The sequence below is a fragment of the Dipodomys merriami genome, unplaced genomic scaffold, assembly GCF_024711535.1.
Source record: "Dipodomys merriami isolate MVZ:Mamm:240054 unplaced genomic scaffold, mDipMer1.0.p SCAF_494, whole genome shotgun sequence".
NCBI lineage: Eukaryota > Metazoa > Chordata > Mammalia > Rodentia > Heteromyidae > Dipodomys > Dipodomys merriami.
In genome coordinates, this window is record NW_027206062.1 from 16,131 (window position 1) to 28,597 (window position 12,467).

The window sequence follows — 12,467 nt, forward strand, 5'->3', positions numbered from 1 at the left end:
TGCAAAGAAGTCACAGTACTTCACAGGGAGAGCAAAATAACAATATGCAGTAAGGACATATATCTTTTCCTTCCAAACAGAACTCTACATTATGCAACACTTGTGGCTCAATTGAAATTAGATATCATGATGACACAAGATTATGGCCCCAGGTCATTAAGGACCAAGAAAATAATTTCTTCCAGAAGGGTTACACAGAAGACAATTTCCACATACATCAAAACGTACATATTTTTGAAAAATATATTTGGCTAGCTTTGAGTTATTAAACAATATGGATGCTGAGTGTTGATGCTTCATGCTTATAGTCTTAGCAACTCAAGTTGATGAGATTTGAGGATCTAGGTTCAAAGCCACCCCAGGGCAGGAAGGACCATTAGACATGTATCTGCAATTAATTGCCTGAAAACTGGAAGTGTAGCTGTGGCTCAATGTGGTAGAGCCCTAGCCTTGGAAAATGCTCAAGGATAGTGCCCATGCCCTGAGCTGAAACCCCATGCTGATCAAGATAAAAACAAGCGAGACTTATTACCATATGATGTATGGTACCTTTGCTGCAGTACATAGAGCTGTGTCCTGAAGAGTTCGCTGGTATCCAGATTGATCAAAACCTGGTTAGCTAAAAAGCTGGGCACTAGTGGCTCATGCTTGTAATCCTAGCTACTGAGGAGGCTGAGATCTGAGAATCTTGGTTTGAAGCCAACATGGGCAGACAAATCCCAGAGACTCTTATCTCCAATTTACCAGCAAAATGTCAAAAGTAAAGGCATGATTCAAGTGGTAAAATGCCAAGTGTGAGTTCAAGCTCATATACTGACAAAGAAGTGTCTGCCTGGAAATGGTGGACACAAAGATGGGATGCTAGCTTGAAAGGGCCAGCCAGGGCTCCTCATAGAGGAGAAGATACACAAGATGAAGAGAGACTTGCCAGAAATTGTTCCGAGGGCAGAATATATCCACCCCAAAACTGGGAAATGGGGTCCTGCCTGGTCGAAGATCCCCCATCATGGCTGATTGAGCTGTATCAGCCAGGAGTGGGACTTGCCAGAATTCGTTCTGAGGGCAGAACAACTCCACCCCTAAACTGGGAAATGGGGTCCTGCCTGGTCAAATAACCTCCCTAATCCCTGTTTGAGATGGGTTAGCCCCCATGGCCCAAGGAAAGCAGCATGCCCCAAACCTCAGAACGGCACATGCCTCATGGAGTAAGGCACCTCACTGTCTGCACGACATGCAGAAATCATTGCTGTGGTACTTGCACTCAGTATGTAATTGAGCAACAGGCGGTATGTATTTACAGGCTGTCACAGATGGTGAAGCCTTGTGATCACACAAATGGACACATAATGTTTATGAAATCAGTGGCAAAGATCTTTAGAGTTAGAAGAATTTAGAATTAGAAGAAGCTCACAATATGTAGCATAATTATCAAATTCAAATTGGCCTAACAAATTTATAATTCAGAAAATAACTACAGCAACCAGTTAGTTATATTAACACAAAATATTAAGGTAGAGAGCCAAATATTAAAACCTACAGTGACACAAATAATCACAGATATACACTTTCATCTAGAACACACAAAAAGGGTAAGATGGCACAAGTAAAATTCCTAAGCTGCCAAGTATTAAAATACAAAGGAAAGAAAGCAAAGGGACAATGAATAAGGACCATAAGGTAAGATCACACCATAGGAGATTTCAACTATACATAGTACGTATGAGCACCTGTGGAGGACAGTAAGAATAAGAAGAGTAGCTGGCATAAGATCAGAAGTAAGGATGTGAGGAAGTCAAAATCTTACTGATAAAATTGAAATTTAAATAGAATAAAGTCATAAAAAACATAACATAATAGGTGTACACATCTAATTCAATAATAAAATAGTATAATAGATATAAAATATGAATGTCATATATAGAAAACATTGTATAGAATAAAATTTCAAAAGAAGAACTTTACATACAAATCAGGTACATTTAATTATTAGTAACATGTATAGAAAGCTTTAATATTTTATTTATAAGAGAATTAGAGTAATTATCAGAATTTCCAGCTTTACAGATAAACTTTCTTCAGGCCTATTTTAATCTGAATTAGAAATAATCATTAAAGGAAGCCCACACTACTTTTTTTTATTGTTGATCAAGGCAACATTTTACTTGATTAAACCTTTGAAGAGAAGTTTAAAACTGAATATTTTGTAGTTATATAAAAATATAATCCATTTTTTGAGTTTCTGGAAGTAAATTATGAATAAAAACAGATCGTGCCTACTCCTAATGGTCTCTCAGAAATTGCATCCTTTGCCTGGGAAGATACACAAACAGAAAGCTAACATTCACCTTCAAATACATTTTGTTTTCTCTAAGTCATGACTTTTTGAGGCATGAATCAAGCAGTACAATGCCAAGTGTGAGGTTCAAGCCCACGTACTGACAAAGAAATGTCTGTGTGGAAATAGTAGACACAAAGATGGGATGCTAGCTTGAAAGGGACAACCAGGGCTCCTCATAGAGATGATACAGAAGATGGAGAAAGACTTGTTGGAAATTGTTCTGAGGGCAGAACATATCCACCCCAAACAGGGAAATGGGGTCCTGCCTGATCAAAGAACCTCCATCATGACTGGTTGAGCTGAATCTGCCCCATGCTAGAGTTGGCAGAATTTGTTAACAATTACTAGGTCATTGGGAACACACTTTTTAGTTTCCCATATAAGAATTTTATGGGCTGAGCTCTGGCGGCTCCTGTAATCCTAGCTACTTAGCAGCTGAGGATCATGGTTCAAAGCCACGCCAGGGAAGAAAGTCCATGAGATTCTTATCTCCAATTAACCACTAGAAAACTGGAAGTGGAGCTGTGGCTCAAAGTGGTAGAGTACTAGCCTTGAGCAAAAAGAGCTCAGAGACAGCACCTAGGCCTCATGTTCAAGCCCCACGACCGACTAAAAAAAGCAATTCGTGGAAGAAGTTATCTTCTTCAGAGTTGTATAAATATAAGAAAATGAAAAATCCACTTTTGGGTTTGTTTGTTTTGAACCCAGGGTCTTAGGCATGCTGGGTAAGGGATATATTACTGAGTTTCCCAGCCTCGGATTTAGTTGTAACTACAAGTGTTTGGTAACTGTCTCCTAATCATTATTGCAGGAGTAGGTCCAACATGAGTCCATATATAGCCCTTTTCTGGTCTGGTGGAGACAGTGGGAAATGGTGGTGACCTTGACTTGAAATACTCAGACGGTGCATGACAAACAAATTCCAAGTATTCCATCTTCCTGGGAAGGTCTTCCTCTGGCCATATGATATGAGACAAAGGATCAAACTGATCTGTGGGGTTAGAGAGAGTGGGAATGAGCTACATCAGTGCTGCGCTCTTCTCTCAATACTGGTCGTAGATAAAACCCCTGATCTGAGCATAGTAGAGCTTTCCATGTTGATTATCAATCACAGAAACATCATCACCATTTTGGTAATATACTCTGTTGTAGAACATTGATTTTGCAGTGATGATGGTGGAAACAGATTCAGGAGCTCTGATGGGATTTTTTAATTTAAAAATATGTCTTCAATCTTTACTAGCCATACAACCGACAAGGGTCTCATATCTAAAATATACTTGGAACTCAAAAAATTAAATCCCCAAACAACAAATTCTCAAATAAACAACTGCCCAATAAATAAGTGGGCTAAAGACATAAAGAGAAACTTCTCTGAACAAGAAAGAAGGATGGCCAATATACACATGAAGAAATGCTCAACATCACTAGCCATAAAAGAAATGCAAATCAAAACAACATTGAGATACCACCTCACTCCAGTTAGAATGGCAAAAATCAAGAACTCTAACAACAACAGATGCTGGAGGGGATGTGGACAGAAGGGAACCTTACTTCATTGTTGGTGGGAATGTAAACTTGTTCAACCACTTTGGAAAGCAGTATGGAGGTTCTTCAAAAGACTTCACATAGAGCTCCCCTATGACCAAGCAATCCCACTTTTGGGCATTTACCCAAATGTTTACAAACAAGACCACACTAAAGCTACCAGCACAACTATGTGTATTGCAGCATTATTTACCATAGTTAAGATATGGAACCAACCCAGATGCCCTTCAGTAGATGAATGGATCAAGAAAATGTGGTATATATACACAATGAATTCTATGCCTCCATCAGAAAGAATGGCATTGCCCCATTTGTTAGGAAATGGAAAAACTTGGAAAAAATTATATTAAGGGAAGTAAGCCAGGCCAAAAGAAACACAGGTCCCATGGTTTTCCTTATTTTCAATATCTAGTGTATGTATGAGTCAAGCCAAAAAGGTCAGATAATGTGATGGTAGGAAAATGAACCCTTAGATATGTATTTTAATGTTTTTTTTCTTCTTTCATGCATGTGTTTCTAACGCATTTATAAGATTATTTCTTTTTTGCTTTGTATGTCCCTCCCCCACATTATTACCCCCACTTTCATTATATTATATTTGATGTCAGTATAACTTGTGGAGGAGATGGGGAAAAACAAGTCGTTTAAGGATTCAGGTGGACCTGTTGCAACAATGAGAAGTACAAATTTTCATGTCAATAACGAGCTTTACAATGTCCTTGGGGGATAATGGGGGAAGGATTGGGTGGGGGAGAGCGGGGAGGTTGGGAAAGGAAGTGAAGGGTAAACAAAGGAGGAGGCTGCAATGCTTGTTAAGAAATGTGTGCATTATCCTGCCCATGTAATTGTAACCCCTCTGTACAGTATGTTCACAAATAAAATAAAATAAAATAAAAATAAAAATATGTCTTCACCCTTTTCCTTTAGTGGAAACTTTCTTTCTGGCAGCTTTTTAAATAAATGAATAAATAGAAATAATCAGAAACAAAATAATACAGTACCTTATATGGTGCTTCTCAATGAAAATAGATTAATTCAGTAAGTCTTGGTGGTCCAAGAGGTGAAAATAGCTATGGAGCAGCATTATCAAAATGAGCATTGAAACAAAAAATAGTCAATGATTTCAACCCGAATGACTAGATTCACAAATGAAGTAATCTTTGGCCATACTGAAATCCACTGCCCTCTGGATTACTGTAGCTATAATAGCAAGCAGCAGTGTCACATCCTGAACAGAATTCAGTAAGATTAGCATCTGCAGTTTTTAGTACAACTCTAGCATTCATGTTTGTCTGAACACTAAGCTGTGATAAAATTGTGATGAGCTATCAGCTTTGTGATGTCATATGCACACAAATTTATGCCAGTATAACTATCACATGTTAATAGTCTTATTCTCTAAGGCATCTTATTGCCCCACTGTTACTATTGAACCTGTACCTAAAATGCAGTCACTAACTCTTCAGTGACTAACAAAATGAAATGTAGCATAGATAGAAAGCACCTTTGCCATATGGTTCCCGCATGGATGGAATCTGGTAGATAAACCACATCACAGTTGGCAAAAATTTCTCCATAAAAGTTGAGTGTATGACATGTGATTCACATTGTGTTCAAAGTAGAAAAAATTACTTGACACCAGAAAACTTGGACGAAATTGGACAAAAGTCCAATTCATATAAATTAGAATGAAAAGAAATTGGCTTCTGTATAAACATACATATGTTTATACATATACAGTGAGAAATAGAAACATGGCAACCTCATACCCTAGGTCAGTTATTGCATGTGTGGCATACAAAATTTAATTGGCATATAAAGATATACAATCCATGGAGCCATAGCAGAAAAATGAGTTTGGAGAAATATATACAATTATAAGCAGTTTTGGTATCTTAGAGTAAATATGAGCTCATGGTGGAAAAATGTTATTTTTTCCATTCTAGTCCTCTTAAGGCATGAATAAAATAATTAAGAAATTTAAGATATTAAAAACATAGCAGCTAATAATGCTTGATATGAAATGTATTCATTACCATCTTCATGTAACTGTAACTCCTCTGTTCAGTATTTTTACAATCAAAAACCAAAAAAATGAACAAAGAAACAATAAAAGAAATTAGCATGCCATTGAAAATGTTGAATAAATACAGAGGATTTTATGTAAGGGGATTCAGTATCTAGGTACAGATGACAGGTAGCACCTAAGCTACCTATCTCCCTCATAATCCAGAAAATGTTGCTGGCTGGAATCTCAAAAATGAACTCTGTGCTCTTTGCAAAGAACTAATTCCCTGTCACATAATCTTCAGTGAGACTCAGGGAGGGAAGGGAGGATACAATTCTCAATCACTGTGATGATAACGAATTGATACCCTTCCATTCCTCGTTTTTCCAAAGTGCTTGTTATATTTATTCTTGAACTTGAGTCTTGATTTCTGAGTTCTAATCCTAGCTCTAGAAAATGTGTCCTGCTTTCATGCAGCAGGTATAGAGCAAATGGTAATGGAATAGATTAATTTATATATTCCATTAACAAATGCCTTGCTACCTCTTTAATTGAAGTTTTCTTTTGGTTAAGTCATGTGAGTCCAAGGATGTAATTGTGCTGTATCTTTACTGAGGTTGTTTATGAAGAAGATGACCATTTGGATTTTTAGTCACTAGAAGCAGGAAAGGGATTATATTTATAAAGGCAATAGGTGAATTGAAAGTGAATAGATGTACTTTGTGGTAGAAGATGAAGTGAACTTTTTGAGTGAGCTGTTGGAGGAGTTTATTTTCCTTCAGTCGCTGGAAAAGTTCTTGCTAACCAGTAGATAATATTGGTTATTTAATAATATTAGTTTATTAATCTTATATGTTGAGGTAGGAAGCAAGAAATGAGAATGAGAAATACTGGCAGCAACTTTTAATATCTTAGAATAGTACTTTTAAGTTAAGATAAGTATTACTTTATCTTACCAAGCTGCCTTAATTTTAATGTTTGCTACACTGAGTAAAAGGCCAACTGATTAAAGAACATTTGTGCATTTAGTACTTTTTATACATATTTTCAATGGGCCTTCTAGAAAATTTATGACAATTTATATTACTCTCAGTAATACATGAATTTATTTCATTTGATTACAAATATGTTTTATTTTGTCTTTTGTGCCAGTACTGGGGAGGAAACTCAGGGCCTTACTGGTGCTTTGTAGTTTATTGTCCTCTACAACTTGAGCTATAAACTCTACTTGTAGCTTTTTGGTGTATAATTAGAAATGAGAGTCTTAAGGACATTCTTGCTTGGGCTGTCTTTGAGCTAAGACCCTCAGCCTTCTGAGATGCTATGATTAAAAGTGTGAGCCACTACTGTAGAATAGAAAGATTTCATTTTAGCGAGTTTTGAAAAACAACTAAAAAAAGTTGTAGTATTCATTTTGCTGCCTGCACACTTGTATGTAAAGGCTTTAAAACCTTTTAAAAAGTTTATGATATTAACTATCAAATGTATTGCAAATTAATTTTTATAAACCATAAACATATCTGTTGGGTTTTTGTCCATCTCATGGAAGATGGACAGGGTCCGAGGAAAGGTAAGTGGGCCACTTGCCCATTCCCCAGCCTCCCTTAGCCTCAGAGACAGACAGATGCAGCAGGGAGTCAAGTCAAGCAGGAATTTATTATCACACAACAAACATTTTTAAAGCAAAAAATCCTGCATGGCATAAAAGGGGAGGAAAAGGAACTAACCAATCACTGTAGAGGTCACCCTATCATGCATATAAAAATGATTTTTTCAAATATTTTTTGGTATTTTCTTACTTTTTATTTTTGTGTTTTGCTTTTAGATTTTTCCCTGACACCACAGTTAGAAAACTTGATGTCTGTTTTCTTCAAATGCTTTCATGACTTCATTTAAACTATATATGAATTTATTTATATTTTAGCTATGAAATACAGATTTAAATGTAGTATCTTTCCTATCATTGCCAGCAACATACTAGTTATTTGTTGGGGTGTGCTTTATGTTAGAACTGGAGCTCAATGCAGGATCTCATTTCCTCTTTGTTCAAATCTGGAGTTCTACCACTTGCATCACAACTTCAGTTTTTTGCTGTGCAATTGGAGTAAGAGGTCTGATTGACCTTCTGGCTGTCTTTGAACTGCAGTCCTCATATCTCTATCTCCTGAGTTATTAGGATTGCATGTGTGAACCTCCAGTAGCTGGCTAGCAGTTAGGTATTGTTATTAGCATTATTTTCTCTCTAGTTGAAACCACATATTTTAAAAAATAGGAAAATTGATTGAGGGCTTTGCCTCATTTCACTTATTTTCTCTTTATTTTGGTTTATTTTTCCTACCACTGAGTTTACGGATCCCTAGGTTGGATAACTTGTTAAAAATTGATAAAAATCAAAAGTCTTGCTGACTTCTTATTCCCTCTCCTGGTCCAGAGAACTGTTAGCATTCTTCCCCCTCTATGTACTTTTCTACTTTGACTTTCTTCTGTGTGGTTTCTTGGTTATATGCCAAATTTTATCTTCCCTTATTCCCCTTGAGAATCTGTTGCTATGTTATGTGTCCCTGAGTTATTACTTTTATTTTTTCTTTGAGTTGATCACATACAAACTTTTTTATTCTTATGTTTGTTTGGTTTTGTTTTCCCACAGAATTTTATTATTTTAGCACAGGCTGTCCATAAACACTCAATTGTTCTGCCTTAGCACCCAGCATGTTGAAAATAAGAAGCATTTGTCACCATGCATAGTGGTTTCTTATTTGTATTTTTTATTTTCATGCTTGTTGTGTACTTATTTACCAATTTTTGTACATATCATACTATTGTGTTGGAATCAAGGACTTTTTAAAATACAGGATATGACATTTTTAGAACTTTAGTGTTGTTTGAATTCATTTTATGTGTGTGTGTGTGTCATGGATCATCTCTTAAATATATGTACAACTCTTCTTACTTTTATTGTCATTACATCACTCAATATTCAATTTACTTTAACTCAAGTACATGAAATTTGTTCATGATTTCTCCTGTACCCTGTAACACTAATAGAATCTATCCTGTACCCTTGACTTTTGAAAAAAAATAAGTAATTAGTATAAATATATGAATTTTCCTGAGCGACTTCCTGTTCTAGAAGGTTATAATTCACAGAGTAGGAGTAATTCAGAGATGAAGGGGAAGTTCTGTTGGAATAATTGGAAGTATTTTACAATATTGGTTGGGAAGTATTGAGAGTAGGTATTTACAGCACAGGTTAGTGGGGAGATGAAATGAGTTATTCAGGGGAGGGGAAAGGTATCTAATGTGGTATTGACCCCGTATTGTGAAACTGTGGAGAAAAGAATAAATGCATACACAGATGTTTAGGTGCAAACTTCAGCAATAAGGAGTCTGAGGAATGACAAGGAAAAAAGCGAAAGGATAATAGAAGAAGAGAAAGAAGTACATTAGCCAATAGGACATTCAGAAACAGGAAATAGAAGGCTGAAATAAAAAACACAGCAAAGGAAATAGAACAGAAAAACAAATGATCATTATTTGAGCAGATTATTAGGAGGTAGTTTGTTATTGATAAAAATTAGGGAATGGAGGTGGGAGATACATGAGTAATATATATTACTGTATACAGGGATTGAAACTCAGATATGATAGCAATAATTGTTGGGAAATATGGTTCTGATAAGATGATTTCCATTAAAGAAGTGTGAAAAAGAAAAAAAGGGGGAAAAGTTTGGTGATATGAAGCTCAAGGATTAAATGGAGAAGGTTGATTGGTAAGATTCTTATCTCTAAAACCACCAGAAAACCAGAAGTAGAGCTGTGGCTTAAAGTAGTAGAGCATCATCCATGAACAAAAGAGGTCAGAGACAGTGCCGAAGCCCAGAGTTTAAAACCTGTGACTGCAAAAAAAAAAAAAAAAAAGAAAGAAACAAAAAGAAAGGAAGAAAGGAATAATTGGTGGCTATTATATTTCAGATACAATCATTTCCCTTAAGAAGAGCAAGGAAGAAAAAATGGGGAAAAGTGTGGTAAGATTGAAAGGTGAATCACCTCCTTCTGATTTACAACTTGGAGAAACCAGAGATAATCTTATACAGATTAATAGCTAATAGGCTTACAAAGAGTAATTTTAAGAATCTTTAGCTGTAGCTTTCCTTGTTAAACCAGACTCTAGAAGATAGTGTACTGTCGTTCTCCAAAATACTTTTCCTATAGTAGTTGCTGTCAGTGGTCTTTTCAGGCTGTTGTAAGATGGCTGCCCATTCTCCTCTTTAGGTTTCTGGGATCCCTTAACATTTTACACAGTTGGGATCTACAGCCCAATTTGAAAGAGGATTAACTTGTAGAAACTATGGTTCAGATGTGATGGTTTCCATTTTAAAAAGAAAAAGAGAAAGAAAACAGAGAGGGAGGGTGCAATATGGAAGTCAAGAATAATACATAGATGGTTGATTGGTGTGATTGATAAGTCTGGCAACGAACAAATAGACCACCCAATACGTTTGAACCAATAAAGTGTCAATGACTGATTGTCTTTCATACAGCAATTGTGAAGTCTTAGTTGATTTTATAATGTCTTCTCTGTACATTGCAACATGTTTAGTTTTGTTACCCTAAGAAGTCCTCTTAAGTGGACCGCTTAAAAATATTTGCTTTCTCAGAACCAATTGCCATGTTTTGAGACAAGCAGCTGTTTGTCATAGAACTTAAGGTTTTATTTTGGTTGATAATGAGGCCTCAACTGACATAGGAGAACAGGCGTGTGTATGAATACAGTTACCCAGTGCTTTACTCTCAGCTAAATCTGTTAACTAATGAATGAATAAATAGCACTCTGTGGTAGCCATTGTGTTATATTTATTTTGATGGCAGAAGATGATATAATCATACTGAGTGGAACAACTGAAGAACCTTTCAAGAAGAGAGTAGCAAGTTTCCAGGTTTAGTAATTCTCTGTATCCTATGGTTGGAGGTGATCACACAAAGTAGAGAGACATGATTCAGGAAAACTAGGTAAGGGAAAGCAAGAGAACAATTTTATTCCTTTGACTTTTCTTATTAATCAGTTATCAAAGAATTTAAAAGGAGTAATAATTTATGCTATACATTTGATTTAAAAGTGTTTATATATATATATATATATATATATACATATACATATATAATACACACAACATTTTCATTATCCGCTCAGAAAGCATTGGGCGGTTTGATTTCCTTGGTTATAGAAAACTGTGAAAAAAGAAACATAGATGTTCAAGAGTCTTTACTGCAAACTGACTTGTAATATTCAGGATAGATGACCAAAAATGGTATTGCTTGATCACAAGCTAGTTTTATGTTGAGTTTTTAGGAATATTTAATCTGTCTTCCTGAATATTACACTACATTCATTCCCACTAACAGTATACTAAAGCTCCTTTTTCCTCAACTCACAACCAGCATTTATTTTTTGTATACTTGATATAGGATGCTTTCACAGGGGTAAGATGAAATCGCAATATAACTTTGATTCATATTAAAATGAGAATTTTGAGCATTTCCTCATGTCTTTATTGGTAATTCTTTCTTCTTTTTGTGAGAAATTATGTGATTTCTTTGTCCACTCATTGGTTTACTGAATTTAGGACAGCTTAGTTTGGGAGTGCCTTGTCTATTGTGGATATTATGCCCTTGTCAGATGTATAGCTGATAAAGATGTTCCATTTTGAGATCTTATGCCCAGATAAGGATTCCCAAAGACCACCAAGGAACTGATTCTGATGCAAGCACACGAGAGTCATTTATTGCAAACTCCAGCCTGGACTCACAACAGGCACCTGTGGAGCAGGTCAGAGTTGAGAGCCCTGACTTCCCAGTTTAGCAAGGGTAGGGGGTTTCCAACTTAAGGGTTACATGATTGGTTGAAATTTAATGAGTGAATCTTGTAACAATCTTATTGGCTGGCGTGCATGAGCTAAGTTGTTAAGCAGCAAACTATGTTAACTATGTTATCTTAAGAAACATCTGGAGCTTTAGGTACCTTCCTGTCATCCACTGATGGCTATTGCTAGGCTGTAGCTAGGGCAGAATGTTATTAGGACATTTTGCAGTTTTTCCAGGAACCTGAGTTCATACTTTCAGTAAAAGTCCTCACAATGGATACTTTCAGTAAAGGCCTTCACAATGGATACTTTCAGTAAAGGCCTTCAAAAGTCCAGAATGGCTGTACTTTGGCTATCAGTACATTGATTTTTTTTTTCTTGATTAAATTCAAACTTTGCTGTACAGACATTTTTTGCCTTGTTACAAAATGATTTCTCAATTATCAATAAGCTGAACCCCTGGTCTGTATTCAGAAAGTTCCTTCCTAATATGCCAGTAGTTTTAATGTTCCTCCTAACCAGTCTTGTATTTGTTTCAAGATTTTAGGTCTTAAATTGAAGTGTTTGTTCCATTTTGAGTAGACAGTGTGACAGTCAAGAGATCCAGCTTTGGTTTTTTTACATATGGATGTGTTATAAGGTGAATCATCCCAGAAGCCACATTTTTTAATATAAAATATTGGAGTCTTTATTATACAATTAGCAGGCTACA

At 36.0% G+C, this 12,467-nt stretch overlaps 1 pseudogene; it reads right to left on the reverse strand.

Moving 5' to 3' along the window:
• Positions 1 to 3,099: 3,099 nt before the first annotated feature.
• Positions 3,100 to 12,467, reverse strand: part of LOC138809354 (GATA zinc finger domain-containing protein 1-like) — a 35,248-nt pseudogene continuing 25,880 nt past the window's right edge.